Below are 12,888 nucleotides of genomic sequence, written 5' to 3' on the forward strand. Positions count from 1 at the left end.
CAGAGAGAGACAGAGAGAAAGGTCTTCCTTCCATTGGTTCACTCCCCAAGTGGCCGCAACGGCTGGCGCTGTGCCGATCCGAAGCCAGGAGCCAGGTGCTTCCTCCTGGTCTCCCATGTGGGTACAGGGGCCCAAGCACTTGGGCCATCTTCCACTGCCCTCCCGGGCCACAGCAGAGAGCTGGACAGGAAGAGGAGCAACCGGGACTAGAACCAGTGCCCATATGGGATGCCGGCGCCACAGGCGGATTAACCAAGTGAGCCACGGTGCCGGCCCCGTCATAACATGAATTTATCCTCACTTTGGGCACCATCTGCAGCTACTCCCAAGGACACAGAGCAGGTGCTACAAGGTCACACAGCTTTGGTTAGGGTTTCCAAGGAGTGATGAAACCACTTTGATTTAGGAAACACGTTCAATCCTAGGTACAAATTATTTACCTAAGAGAAAATGTTATATTGTAATTCTCATTGAAATATGCACCAGATTAGCCTGGAAGTTGGCCAAACAGGCTTCCCACTGTGGTCAAGTGTTTTAGGGAGAAGCTTTGAAAAAATTAACCCACAAAAATAATTCACTCTTAAGGGGTGCTTGCAGTTAAAGCTGATGTAGACTTGAGACTGACAAGTCTGTGAAGTATGTCTGGTATTTTGAGTGGTATCGCATTGAACCTGTAAATTGCTTTTGGGAGAATGGACATTTTGATAATTTTGACTCTTCCAATCCATGAACATGGCAGATTTTTCCCTTTTTTTTGTGCCTTCTTCTATTTCGGGAAAGAAAAGATTTTAACAAGGGACACCTAACAAATGGGAAGGGCCTGTATTTCCTTCTGAAATAGAACATGGTTTAGTCAAGTTTTTGGTATTCCTCAGGTACTGGCTTCAGGATACTCCATAAATGTTTAAACCCCTTCCAGGAACTTGTGTTTGCCTGTAACCTAGGCACATCTTCCTGTATAGTTTAACTGTCTCTACATGACTGATAATATCTGATAATGTACATGATGTGGAAACAGGTTCTACACAGTATTGTTTAGGGCATGGTGACAGGGACAAAATGCTACACATGCTCAGTACAAACAACAGTTTTCCATCTGCAGTGGGTTGAATCCTGGAATACAGAAACATAGGATTCAGAGGGTCAAGGAATTCCAGTTTCACAAGAAACTACTACAGGGGAGTTATAATCAAAACAGCCTGGTACTGGTACAAAAACAGATGGATAGACCAATGGAACAGAACAGAAACACCGGAAATCAATCCAAACATCTATAACCAACACACATTCGACAAAGGAGCTAAACTCAACCCCTGGAACAGAAACAGCCTCTTCAACAAATGGTGCTGGGAAAACTGGATGTCCACATGTCGAAGTATGAAACAAGACCCCTATCTTACACCATATACAAAAATCCACTCAATATGGATTAAAGATCTAAATCTATGCCACAACACCATCAAATTAGTTAAGAGCATAGGGGAAACCCTTCAAGACATTGGAACAGGCAAAGAATTCCTGGAGAAGACCCCAGAGGCATGAGTAGTCAAAGCCAAAATGAACAATTGGGGTTACCTCAAATTGAGAAGTTTCTTTATAGCAAAAGAGTTAGGAAAGTGAAGAGGCAACCGACAGAATGGGAGACATTATTCGCAAATTATACAACTGATAAAGGATTAACAACTAGAATCTATAAAATGATCAAGAAACTCCACAGCAACAAAACAAACAACCCAATAAAAAGATGGGCCAAGGACCTTAACAGACATTTTTCAAAAGAGGAAATCCAAACAGCCAACAGACACATGAAAAAATGCTCAGGATCTCCAGCCATCAGGAAAATGCAAATCAAAACCACAATGAGGTTTCACTTTACCCCAGTTAGAATGGCTTACATACAGAAATCAACTAACAACAGATGCTGGCGAGGATGTGGGGGAAAAGGGACACTAATCCACGCTTGGTGGGAATGCAAACTGGTAAAGCCACTATAGAAGACAGTGTGGAGAGTCCTCAGAAACCTGAATATAGCCCTACCACATGACCCAGCCATCCCACTCCTTGGAATTTACCCAAAGGGAATTAAACTGGAAAAAAAGAGCTGTCTGCATCTCAATGTTTATTGTAGCTGAATTCACAATAGCTAAGACATGGAATCAACCTAAATGCCCATCAACAGATGACTGGATAAAGCAATTATGGGATACGTACTCTATAGAATACTACATAGCAATAAAAAAATGAAATACGGTCATTTGCAACAAAATGGAGGAATCTGGAAAATATCATGTTGAGTGAAATAAACCAGTCCAAAAGGGACAAATATCATATATTCTCCCTGATCGGTGACAACGTAACTGAGCACCTAAAAGGAAACCTGTTGAAGTAAAATGGACACCATGATCAGCCCTTGTCTTGACTGTCGAGGAACAACTTACTATTTTATTCCTTTTAGTATTTTTTTTTGTTCTATTTAATACCATTGGTTGAACTTTTTTTTTCTTTTCTTTTCTTTTTTTTTTTTTTTTTGACAGGCAGAGTTAGACAGTGAGAGAGAGAGAGACAGAGAGAAAGGTCTTCCTTCCGTTGGTTCACCCCCCAAATGGCTGCTATGGCTGGCGCGCTGCGCCAATCCGAAGCCAGGAGCCAGGTGCTTCCTCCTGGTCTCCCATGCAGGTGTAGGACCGAAGCACTGGGCCATCCTCCACTGCCTTCCATGACACAGCAGAGAGCTGGACTGGAAGAGGAGCAACTGGGACAGAACCGGCACTCCAACTGGGACTAGAACTTGGTGTGCTGGCGCCACAGGCAGAGGATTAGCCTAATGAGCCATGGCACCGGCCGGTTGAACTCTTTAATTAACACACAATTATTCTTAGGCATTTAAAATTAACTGAAAAGTGATCTCTGTTAAATATAAGAGTGGGAATAAGAGAGGGAGGAGATACACAGTTTGGCATATGCTCACTCGGAAACCCCTAACGGTAGAGCTAGAAATGTGCCAGGGGATTCCAATTCAATTCCATCAAGGTGGCGTGTACCAATGCCATCTTACTTGTTAAAGTGATCAGTTTAAGCACATAATTGATAAAAAAAAAAAAAGGTTAGGTTAAGTGTCAAAGAGATTACATAAATAAGATCAATGTCTGCAAATAATGAAGGATAGAATTAAAAGGAATAGAATGATCCTATGGGGGGAAGCAGGATACACAGCAGGCTCATAGAATGGCAAATGCCCTAAACAGCACTGCGGCCTCAGAATCAGCCCTTAAGGCTGAAGACAAGACAAGACAAGACAAGACAAGAGAAGAAGAGGGGAGAGGAGGGGAGAGGAGGGGAAAGGAGGGGAAAGGAGGGGAGAGCAGGGGAGAGGAGGGAGGAGGAGGGGGGAGAAGGGGAGAAGAGGGGAGGGGAGGGGAGAAGAAGGAAGGAAAAAAGAAAACAATGACCTAAATGAAAGATCTCTGTAAGTGAGATCCCAGCGGAAAGAATGGCCATCAAAGAAGGAGGTACCTCTCTCTGAAGGGAGAAAGGAACTTCCACTTTGATATGCCCTTGTCTAAATAAGATCAGGGTTGGTGAACTCAAGAGGCTTCCATAGTCTTGGCAGCTCATGACAAGAGCCTTGGGTGATTACTGACGTCATAAATAAGAGTGTCAATTCTTAAATCAACAATGGGAGTCACTGTGCACCTGCTCCCCATGTAGGATATCTGTCCTGAATGTGTTGTACTATGCGAATTAACAGTAAAACTACTACTCAAACAGTACTCTATATTTTTGTGCATCTTTGTGAGTGCAGTCTGTTGAAATCTTTACTTAGTATATACTAAGTTGATCCTCTTTATATAAAGATAATTGAAAATGAATCTTGATGAAGAATGGGATGGGAGAGGAGTGGGAGATGGGGTGGTTGTGGGTGGGAGGGAGGTTATGGGGGAAAAAGCTGCTATAATCCAAAAGTTGTAAATTTATATTTATTAAATAAAAAAAATAAAAATTTTAAAAAATCTTTTCTTTCCCACACTCAATTATTTATAACGGAGTGAACCTATATATATATATATATATATATATATATATATATATATAGCTTAAACCTATCATACCAGGCAACATGTTGGTCTGCATTGTACATTATTGAACCTATGTGTAACTTTTGAGTCTGGCTAATTTGGAGCCTGTATTACCAATCAGTCATTTTCAAACTAGTGAGTTACACCATTTCCATACAGTCAGCAGTAGGGCCTATCATTTTAAAGTATTAAAGTGGTCTTTTTTTTTTTTTTTAAAAAAAAGGATAATTATATGTTTAAAAAAATTTAAAGAATCTACATTTGGGTTACTGCTATGGCTACGATGTGCAGGAAAAGAGCAACCTGGTAGCTGTGACCATTTCATGTGCTTTTAGATTCTGATTTCCAGTGGAGGAACCTGACATAAAGCTCGCTTACTCCACAGAGGAATGCAGAAGCTCATCACTAACCAAATTCTGGCTGTGTTTTCTATTTCTGTGAAGATAAAAATAATTCTCTTGGTTTCCTTGTTCCTGAGGATGGAACCCTTGTTGCCTTAACATTTCACACCTACACAGTGTGTTCACCAGAAACACAGTGGCATCAAGCTGGAGCTCAGGCATGAGTGGTGCCAGTGACAGCATTTTGTAGGTTCAGTCGTGTACCAATGCCTGACCCATAGTTGCTGAAACTGTGGCTGCTCTAGACACACGGGAGACACAAAGAAACCTAACAGACACACCAGAGGTTGGCAGATGTCATTCATGCAGAGTCAAACATGGGGGCCTGGTGCTGTGGAGTAACAGGTTTAAACCACCATTGCAATGCTGGCATCCCACATGGGTGCCTGTTCAAGTCTCAGCTACTTCACTTCCCATCAAGCTCCCTGCTAAAGTGTCTGGGAAAGCAGCAGAAGATGGCCCAAGGGCTTGAGTCCCTGCACCCATGTGGGAGACCTGGAAGAAGCTCCTGTCTCCTGGCTTCGGCTTGGCCCAACCCCTGGCCCTTGCGGCCATTTGGGGGAAAGAACCAGCAGATGGAAGACCACTCTCTTTGTCTCTTCTCTCTCAGTCATTCTGCCTTTCAAACAAATAAAATAAATCTTAAAAGTAAGTCATCTACGGTACTCATTGTTCGCAGTTTTTTCACAATCCATTCTTTTCTCTTCCATTGTTTGTCTTTGTGTATTAGTGAAATACTCCTGTTTTCTCAAAGGAATACTACTGAGTAATGGCGATGTGGAAAAAAACCCACATATTCTCCTCTCTCTGCATGGGTGAGTTTTACAATAGGGGATTATTCTACCCCAGTGACATGGCAACAGCTAGTCTGAGTGCTTAACCTCAAACAGTGGTCTCATTTGAATATGCTAGAAAAATTAAGAAATGGATTTTCCCCCTAAGAATATTTTGGGTCTTCCCTCAAAATCAGTACTTCCATTCTACTGCACTACCTGTGCTACGCAGGTCAAACAATCATAAATTTCTTACGAAAGCTAACATGTTCCTCTTATGGTGCTTCTCAAAAAGTTGGTCCTTGGTATCTTACGGGAGGCTGTATTTACAGAAACCAGGCCTCATACTACAGAGGTAATGAGTTTTTATTATGTTCTAGATATAGGGCTTTACGTATATACAAATTACCACACTGTCTTCACATAACCATGGAGGAGGAGTTATTATTTTCTTCACTTTACAGATGGCTAAGAGGCTCTGAGAGCATAAGTTAACTATGAAGATAGAACAGATCCCAAGAAAATCCAACATCCTAGAATTTGTCTAAGTCCAATAAAATAATCGAGTACAGGACACAAAAGAACTTTCATATGCTAGTAACAAGTGGTTAGGAAATACACTTTTTCTAAGATCTCATTTATAAGAGACCTAGTAATGTTGGCATGGTTCATAGGAAGAAATCTTCAGACCACCAAATAGAAGAGCAGGGGCAGGTGTGTGGCCCCGTTGCTAAGACATTGCAGCCTGTACCAGAGTACCTGGATTAATAACCTGACTCTTGATCCTAACATGAGCTTCTGCTAATACAACCCCGGGAGGCAGCAGTGTTGGTTCAGGAGTTTGAGTGCCCACCACCCACTGCGGGAGACTCACACCAGGTTCCTAGCTCTCATTTTCTGCTTCAGCTTTTTTTTTTTTTTTTTTTTTTTGACAAGCAGAGTTGACAGTGAGACAGAGAGACAGAGAGACAGAGAGAAAGGTCTTCCTTTACCGTTGGTTCACCCTCCAATGGCCGCCGCAGCCGGAGCACTGCGGCCGGCACACCATGCTGATCCGAAGGCAGGAGCCAGGTGCTTCTCCTGGTCTCCCATGGGGTGCAGGGCCCAAGGACTTGGGCCATCCTCCACTGCACTCCCGGGCCACAGCAGAGAGCTGGCCTGGAAGAGGGGCAACCGGGACAGAATCCAGCGCCCCGACCGGGACTAGAACCTGGTGTGCCGGTGCCACAAGGCAGAGGATCAGCCTGTTGAGCCATGGCGCCGGCCCTCTGCTTCAGCTTTAGCCCAGCCCCAGATGTTGGGGCATCTGGGGAGTAACCCAGAGGATGGATGCTCTTTCTCTTTGGCTTTTCTACAAATAAAGTGTTGTTAATAAACCACAAATTAAATGTTATCCTTCAGACCTATCAAGAAAATGAGAGATTATCAACTTAATATGCTATTTTACTACAAATTGATATCACTTTTTCAAGAAAACAATTTAACAATATGCATCAAAAAGCCTTAAATCATGCCTCTTGGGGATTAAGAAGGTACTTCAAAAAGTTTGTGGAAAACAGAATTGAAAAAAATTTGGGACCAGCATCTTGCAAAGCAGTTAAACGGCCACTTGTGACACCCTTATTGGATTTCCTTTGTTCAAGATTGCACTCAGCGTCTGACCAGGCTTCCTAATAATGTACACTTCAGAAGGCAGAAAATGATGACTCCAGCGCTTGGGTCCCTGCCACTCACCGGGAACACCTGGATGGAGTTCCAGCTCCCTGGCTCCTCCCCTGGCTCAGGCCTGCTACTGCAGGCATTTGGGGAGCAAAACAGCAAAAGAAAGATCTCTCTCCATTTCTGTCTCTCTGTTGCTCTGCCTTGCAAATAAATAATTAAAAAAAAAAAAAACTCCAAAGTTTATTTTGATGTAAAAAATCTGAAATTCATATATACAAGGCGTCTTCAACAGTTCACGGAAAACGTATACTATGAAAAAAAAAACGTCACATGGACTTCAGGAGTTTTTGCACTAAAATCAACATTTTTAATTCTATTTTCCCATGAACTTTGTGAAATGCTTTTTAGATGATACTTTGAGCAATGTAGCTCAAGGAGATACTCAACAAGTTTGATTTAGAGAGCCACACAACTGGTGGGTGCTGTTAGGTCCTTCACACTGCCTCACACTGGAGGCCCAGGATATCTCTGGCAGTGATGGGAAGGGGCTCCATTCTATCAGTGGGATCCCCATTGTCCATGGGATCTATTCACTGTAAAATTACCCATCAGATTTTCAACTCATTGCAACAGCCATCAGTAATCATTGCTTAGATCTACTATCAAAATTGGCGATTTTTAAAAATAGCTATCAGATTATCCCATAATGACCTAAGTGTTTTTTTCATCTTATTTCTTTTAGACTATTTCATTCATTAATGTACTTCATTCAATTAAATAACACTTAACATGAAAATCCGATAACACCTTTTTTTCCTTTCTGTTAGTAATCAGAGATGGTTTTGGAACCTCATGAAAGATATTCAAGGTGTTCTGCTCTTTCGCCAGAAAACCCAAATGTTGTTTTTGGAGCTGTTTTTGTCATGTGCATGTGTATTTTTCTCCCATCATTCAAGTGTAATTTTAACCTTACACAAATGTTCTGTTGATGGGAAAATCTTGACCTAGAACATTTTCAAAGAGGCTAGTTACTGGAAAGACAAGAAAGCTGAGGACACTTGGCGAGGTGGTCGTCTTACAGGATTTACAGAACATTCTTCTTCCTCTGATTTTTCCATTTTCAATCTGATTTCTCAATGTCCTGTGCCCTACTCCTGTTCAAAGCCTCCCTTGATCTGCCCTCAATTGCCCACTTCCCCAGTTTCCTTCCTCACCAGCTTTTGTGGTTCTCTCTTCCAACCACACCTCCCAGCTCTTTCCCTTTGCACTGGCCTCCCCAGGAGTGAACAACTTTGCCCCGGGAGCACACAGAGCTCTCCGTCCATCTTTGTGGGTATTTTTTTTTAAATAGATTCACATTTATCTATCTTGTCTTCTTAATACTTGTAGCAGACAGCTACTGCTTCTTGGCTAACCCCCATCCTCTCACTATCTAAAAGAAATTAGTACTCCTTTCCTTTGGGAAAACACCTTGCCCACGTGGAATTAATAATCATGATGTCCACCACCAAGCCATGAGTAGCTCCAGGTCCCAATCTACGTAAAGTCAATGATGCTTCTTCCTTAAAATTTTAATTATACACAAAATGACTAAAAGTTTGACAATGGCAGCCAGCTGAGTATCTCAATAATTAGTAGCTAATACTTTCAGAAGACTTCTCAAAAAACCAGAAGAATGTGTATAGAACTGGACTTCCAAATATGTCAAGGTGAGGTCCTAGGATGTATTTACTTATTTTTTTAAAGATTTATTTTTTACTTCATTTGAAAGAGTTACAGAGAGAAGTAGAGGGAGAGAGGTCTACCATCTGCTGGTTCATTCCCCAGATGGCTACAACAGCTGGAGCTGAGCTGATCTGAAGCCAGGAGCCAGAAGTTTCTTCCAGGTCACCAACATGGGTGCTGGGGCCCAAGGACTCTCTCTGCTACTTTTCCAGGTGCATTAGCAGGGAGCTAGATCAGAAGTGGAGCAGGGGCCAGCGTGGTGGCATAGTGGGTAAAGCCACCGCCTGCAGTGCCAGCATCCCATATGGGTACCAGTTCAAGTCCCGAATGTTCCACGTCCGATCCAGCTCTCTGCTATGGCCTGGGAAAGCAGTAGAAGATGGCCCAAGTCCTTGGGTCCCTGCACCCACGTGGGAGACCTGGAAGAAGCTCTTCGCTTCAGATCAGCGCAGCTCCCGCCATTTGCGGCCAAATGGGGAGTGAACGAGCAAATGGACGACCTCTCTCTCTCTCTCTGTGCCTCTCCTTCTCCCTGTGTGTAATTCTGACTTTCCAATAAATAAATAAATAAAATCTATAGCACTACTGTGCCAGCCCCAATAAATAACTTTAAAAAAAAGAAAAATAAGGGATGAGTTGATGTTGAAGATGAATCTTGCAGCAGCAGATCAGCCACATAGTTTAAAAAAATAAAATGGGGCCAGCGCTGTGGCTCACTAGGTTAACCCTCTGCCGGAAGTGCCGGCATTTCATATGGGCGCCAGGTTCTAGTCCGGGTTGCTCCTCTTCCAGTCCAACTCTCTGCTGTGGCCCGGGTGGGCAGTGGAGGATGGCCCAAGTGCTTGGGCCCTGCACCGGCATGGGAGACCAGGAAGAAGCACCTGGCTCCTGGCTTCCAATTGGCACAGCGCAGGTTGTGGTGGGCATTTGGGGAGTCAACCAGCGGAAGGAAGACCTTTCTCTCTGTCTCTTTCTCTCACTGTCTATAACTCTGTCAAATAAAAAAAGAAAAAAAAAAAAAAAAGGGAGGAGCAGCCAGGACTTGAACTGGCTCTCATATGAGATGTCAACGCTTCTGGCTGGGGCTTTAACCTGCTAAGCCACAGCAACAGCCCCAATTCTGTTGTTTTCTGAGTATTTCTGACTCTCACTTCTTTCTCACTTATACTCCATCAGTCTTTTTTCTATCTTCAGTTCATATCCAAGAACAAAGATTCAAAAAAAATCTTAGCCCTGAGTTGCCAGGGAAGCCTTTACAGGCAGATTTTCTCTGCCTTACCAAGGACAAATGAAACTGGGAATGAGGAAGAGAGAGAGAGAAAAAATTGAGCGGGGAATCAAACTGGAGGGGAAGAAGGCACAGAGGGAGCAGGGACAATCCTTGGAGAGGTCTGGGAGCAGAGGGGAAGTCCTCCGCTTCTTCAACAGTCCTGGGCACCTGTGAGTTCTGCTGAAGCTACAGGTAAAGGAACATGGATACCTTATGAAGATGAACTAATTCCTGACTCCTCGATGAAATCAGAACAGACTAACCCAGGAAATTCCCCTACACAAGAGGCCATGGTAGACCCAAAGTTGATTTTCTCTTTCCAGTTAGTTGCATCTTTCCTATTCCTCTCATTTTTACCTGAGCTGGTTTCAACATTCACACGAGTGTGGACTGGAAATGGTCACAGCGGCCATCCCTGTCCTTTCCTAACTTGCAAACCTTCTCCACCAAACCCAGACTGGCTGTTGGTCTAAGACACGCGTGTCCGTGTTGAGCAGCTTTCCTTCTTTTCTGAGATTTTGAAATGCTCTGTTCAGAAATGGACAGAGTTTCATAAATGTCTCTTGGTATTTTTACTGGGATGAAAAATTATTTGCACTGGTTTTATTGGAGTGATGTATTTAATTGAGTTCCTAAACCTAACAGCTTTAGAAATTGCCCACCTGTTTCTGTCTTCTAAATAAAAATATGTAGAATGTGGTGTTCTGCCTTATTAGCATTTTTGCATCTACATTTAGACTGAGCTTGACACAGATGTGGCTGCTAGGGGCTGCACACGTATCCTGCAAATTCCAGGGTTGGAATCCTGAAATGCTAACCCCACCTGCTGGTGCTAAGGTGGGGATCTGTGGGGGTGGTCAGGTTGGGAAGGTGGAGCCCTCAGGAAGGGGACTAGGGCCCTTAGGAGACCGGCCTGAGGGAGAAGCTGCCCCTTTTGCCATGTGCGGATTCAGCAAGGAGGCACGATCTCTAAGGACTGGGCCTTCGGCTGACACTGAGTCTGCCAGCACCTTCACCTTGGACGGCCTGCCCTCCAGCGCTGTGAGGAATACGCCCCTGGCGTCCTAAGCCACCTGGTGTAGGCCATTTTGTCCCAATGTCAGACAGAGCTGTGTACGGCGAGCTTACCCAGACTCTCACTCAGCCATCACCACTGACCGCCTGTGTGATCTTTACCAGGTCTGCAGTCCCACACAGGCCCTGGTGACAGATAAGAAGGAAACCCTAGAACCCGCCACCGGGCAGAGACGGCGTAACTACCCAATGTGGAGAAGGGCAGGAAAACAAGGGCAAGCTGTCTGTTTCCTTTCAGCACAGAAATAAAACCTAACAGAGATGATATGAGAGGGCTTCAAAAAGTCTGTGGAAAATGGAATTTAAAAAGTGCATTTTGGTGCAAAACAAATTTGCAATCTATGCTTAGTTCTGTTGCATGAGCATCTTCAAGAGCCCTCTTAAGCCTGGATTCCATGTTTACTTTGGCACAAAAACAATTGAAATACCATCTCACATGAACGTCTTCAAGTGCGCTCACACCACCAACTGATTGTCAGTAGTCGAGGGAAAGGAATTGGAAGGAAGAAACACACCCAGAAAAGGAGGTGAAGTAAACATTGTCTAAAGCATGAGTCCATGAGTCCAGACCCTGGGCCAAATCAGGGAAATCCACTTTTTTCTACAGATAAAGTTAGCTGAACAGAGCCACTCCCACTTGTTTACATCTTATCTGTAGCTGTTTCTGTGTACACACCAGAGACCCTGTGGCCTGCAACCCCTGGAACATTTGCTGTCCCTCCTGGTACAGGAAACATTTGCTGGTCTGTGTTCTAAAGCAATGGAGCATTGTGAAGCACAGCATAATAAAGACCATTGTAGAGAGGCTTCATTAAGGAATACAATTCTCTCGAATTATAAAAACGTCAGTGACAGAAAGTTACCTACAGCAATAACAATGTGACCAGCAGCAGACTTCTCAACAGAAACGAAGTCAGGAAACAGTGAGATATTTTTATAGTAATGGAAGAAAATGATTATTGAGGTTTGTTACTCTACTTCACTATTACCATATATAATTCCCACTAAATTAAAGGCATTGTTTTTTTTTTTTTTTACAAAGGGTTTTCCGCTAATAGATCATCATTATAAAATGTTGCAAAATATGCATTTTAGAAAGCAGGAAAACATGGGATCAGCACTGTGGAACACTGGGTTAAGCCACCACCTGCAGAGCTGGCGTCCCATATGGGCACTCGTTGGAGCCCCAGCTGCTCCACTTCCAATCCAGCACCCTGGTAATGTGCCTGGGAAAGCAGCAGAAGATGGCCCAAGTGCTTGGGCCCATGCCACCCACATGGAAGACTGGGAAGAAAATTCTGGTTTCGGCAGGGCCCAGCTCTGGCTGTTGTAGCCATTTGGAGAGTCAACCAGCAGACGCAAAATCTGTCTTTCTCTAACACTGCCTTTCAAACAAATAAAATCTTAAAAAATAAAACAAAGTAGAAATCCAATAACAGAAATAAAGTCAGAAACAAAAACAGATGAAGAAACTGCCATAAATTTGTGAAAATCTTTACAAACACTGACTATGTATAGTCATAAGGATAATATAAGAATAATGTCTAATTTGGAGGTGAACTTATAAGGAAGAATTTAAATATTTAAGTTCATGAGAGGGATAAAAAACTGAGTCCTGTACATTTTGGGTGGGGGGTATGCAGAGTTATGAGATTAATTTATATTTTAAGAAAACACATGCTTTATAATTAAAAGGTAATTACCAAAAGGAATTTCAAAATAACAGAGAGGGAAAACATCTGAAATGTACCCGAAAAAGAGTAGAAAAATAAAAAACAAACAAACAAACAAAAAAAAACACAGTAGCCTTGAAATCACTGTGTGTTGGAACTCAATGAAACATAATTAAAACAGCTCACAAAACAGAAAATGTATACCTCACTGAGATAAACTGTTAACTAAGTTTA

This window comes from Lepus europaeus, chromosome 4 (genome assembly GCF_033115175.1).
Source record: "Lepus europaeus isolate LE1 chromosome 4, mLepTim1.pri, whole genome shotgun sequence".
NCBI lineage: Eukaryota > Metazoa > Chordata > Mammalia > Lagomorpha > Leporidae > Lepus > Lepus europaeus.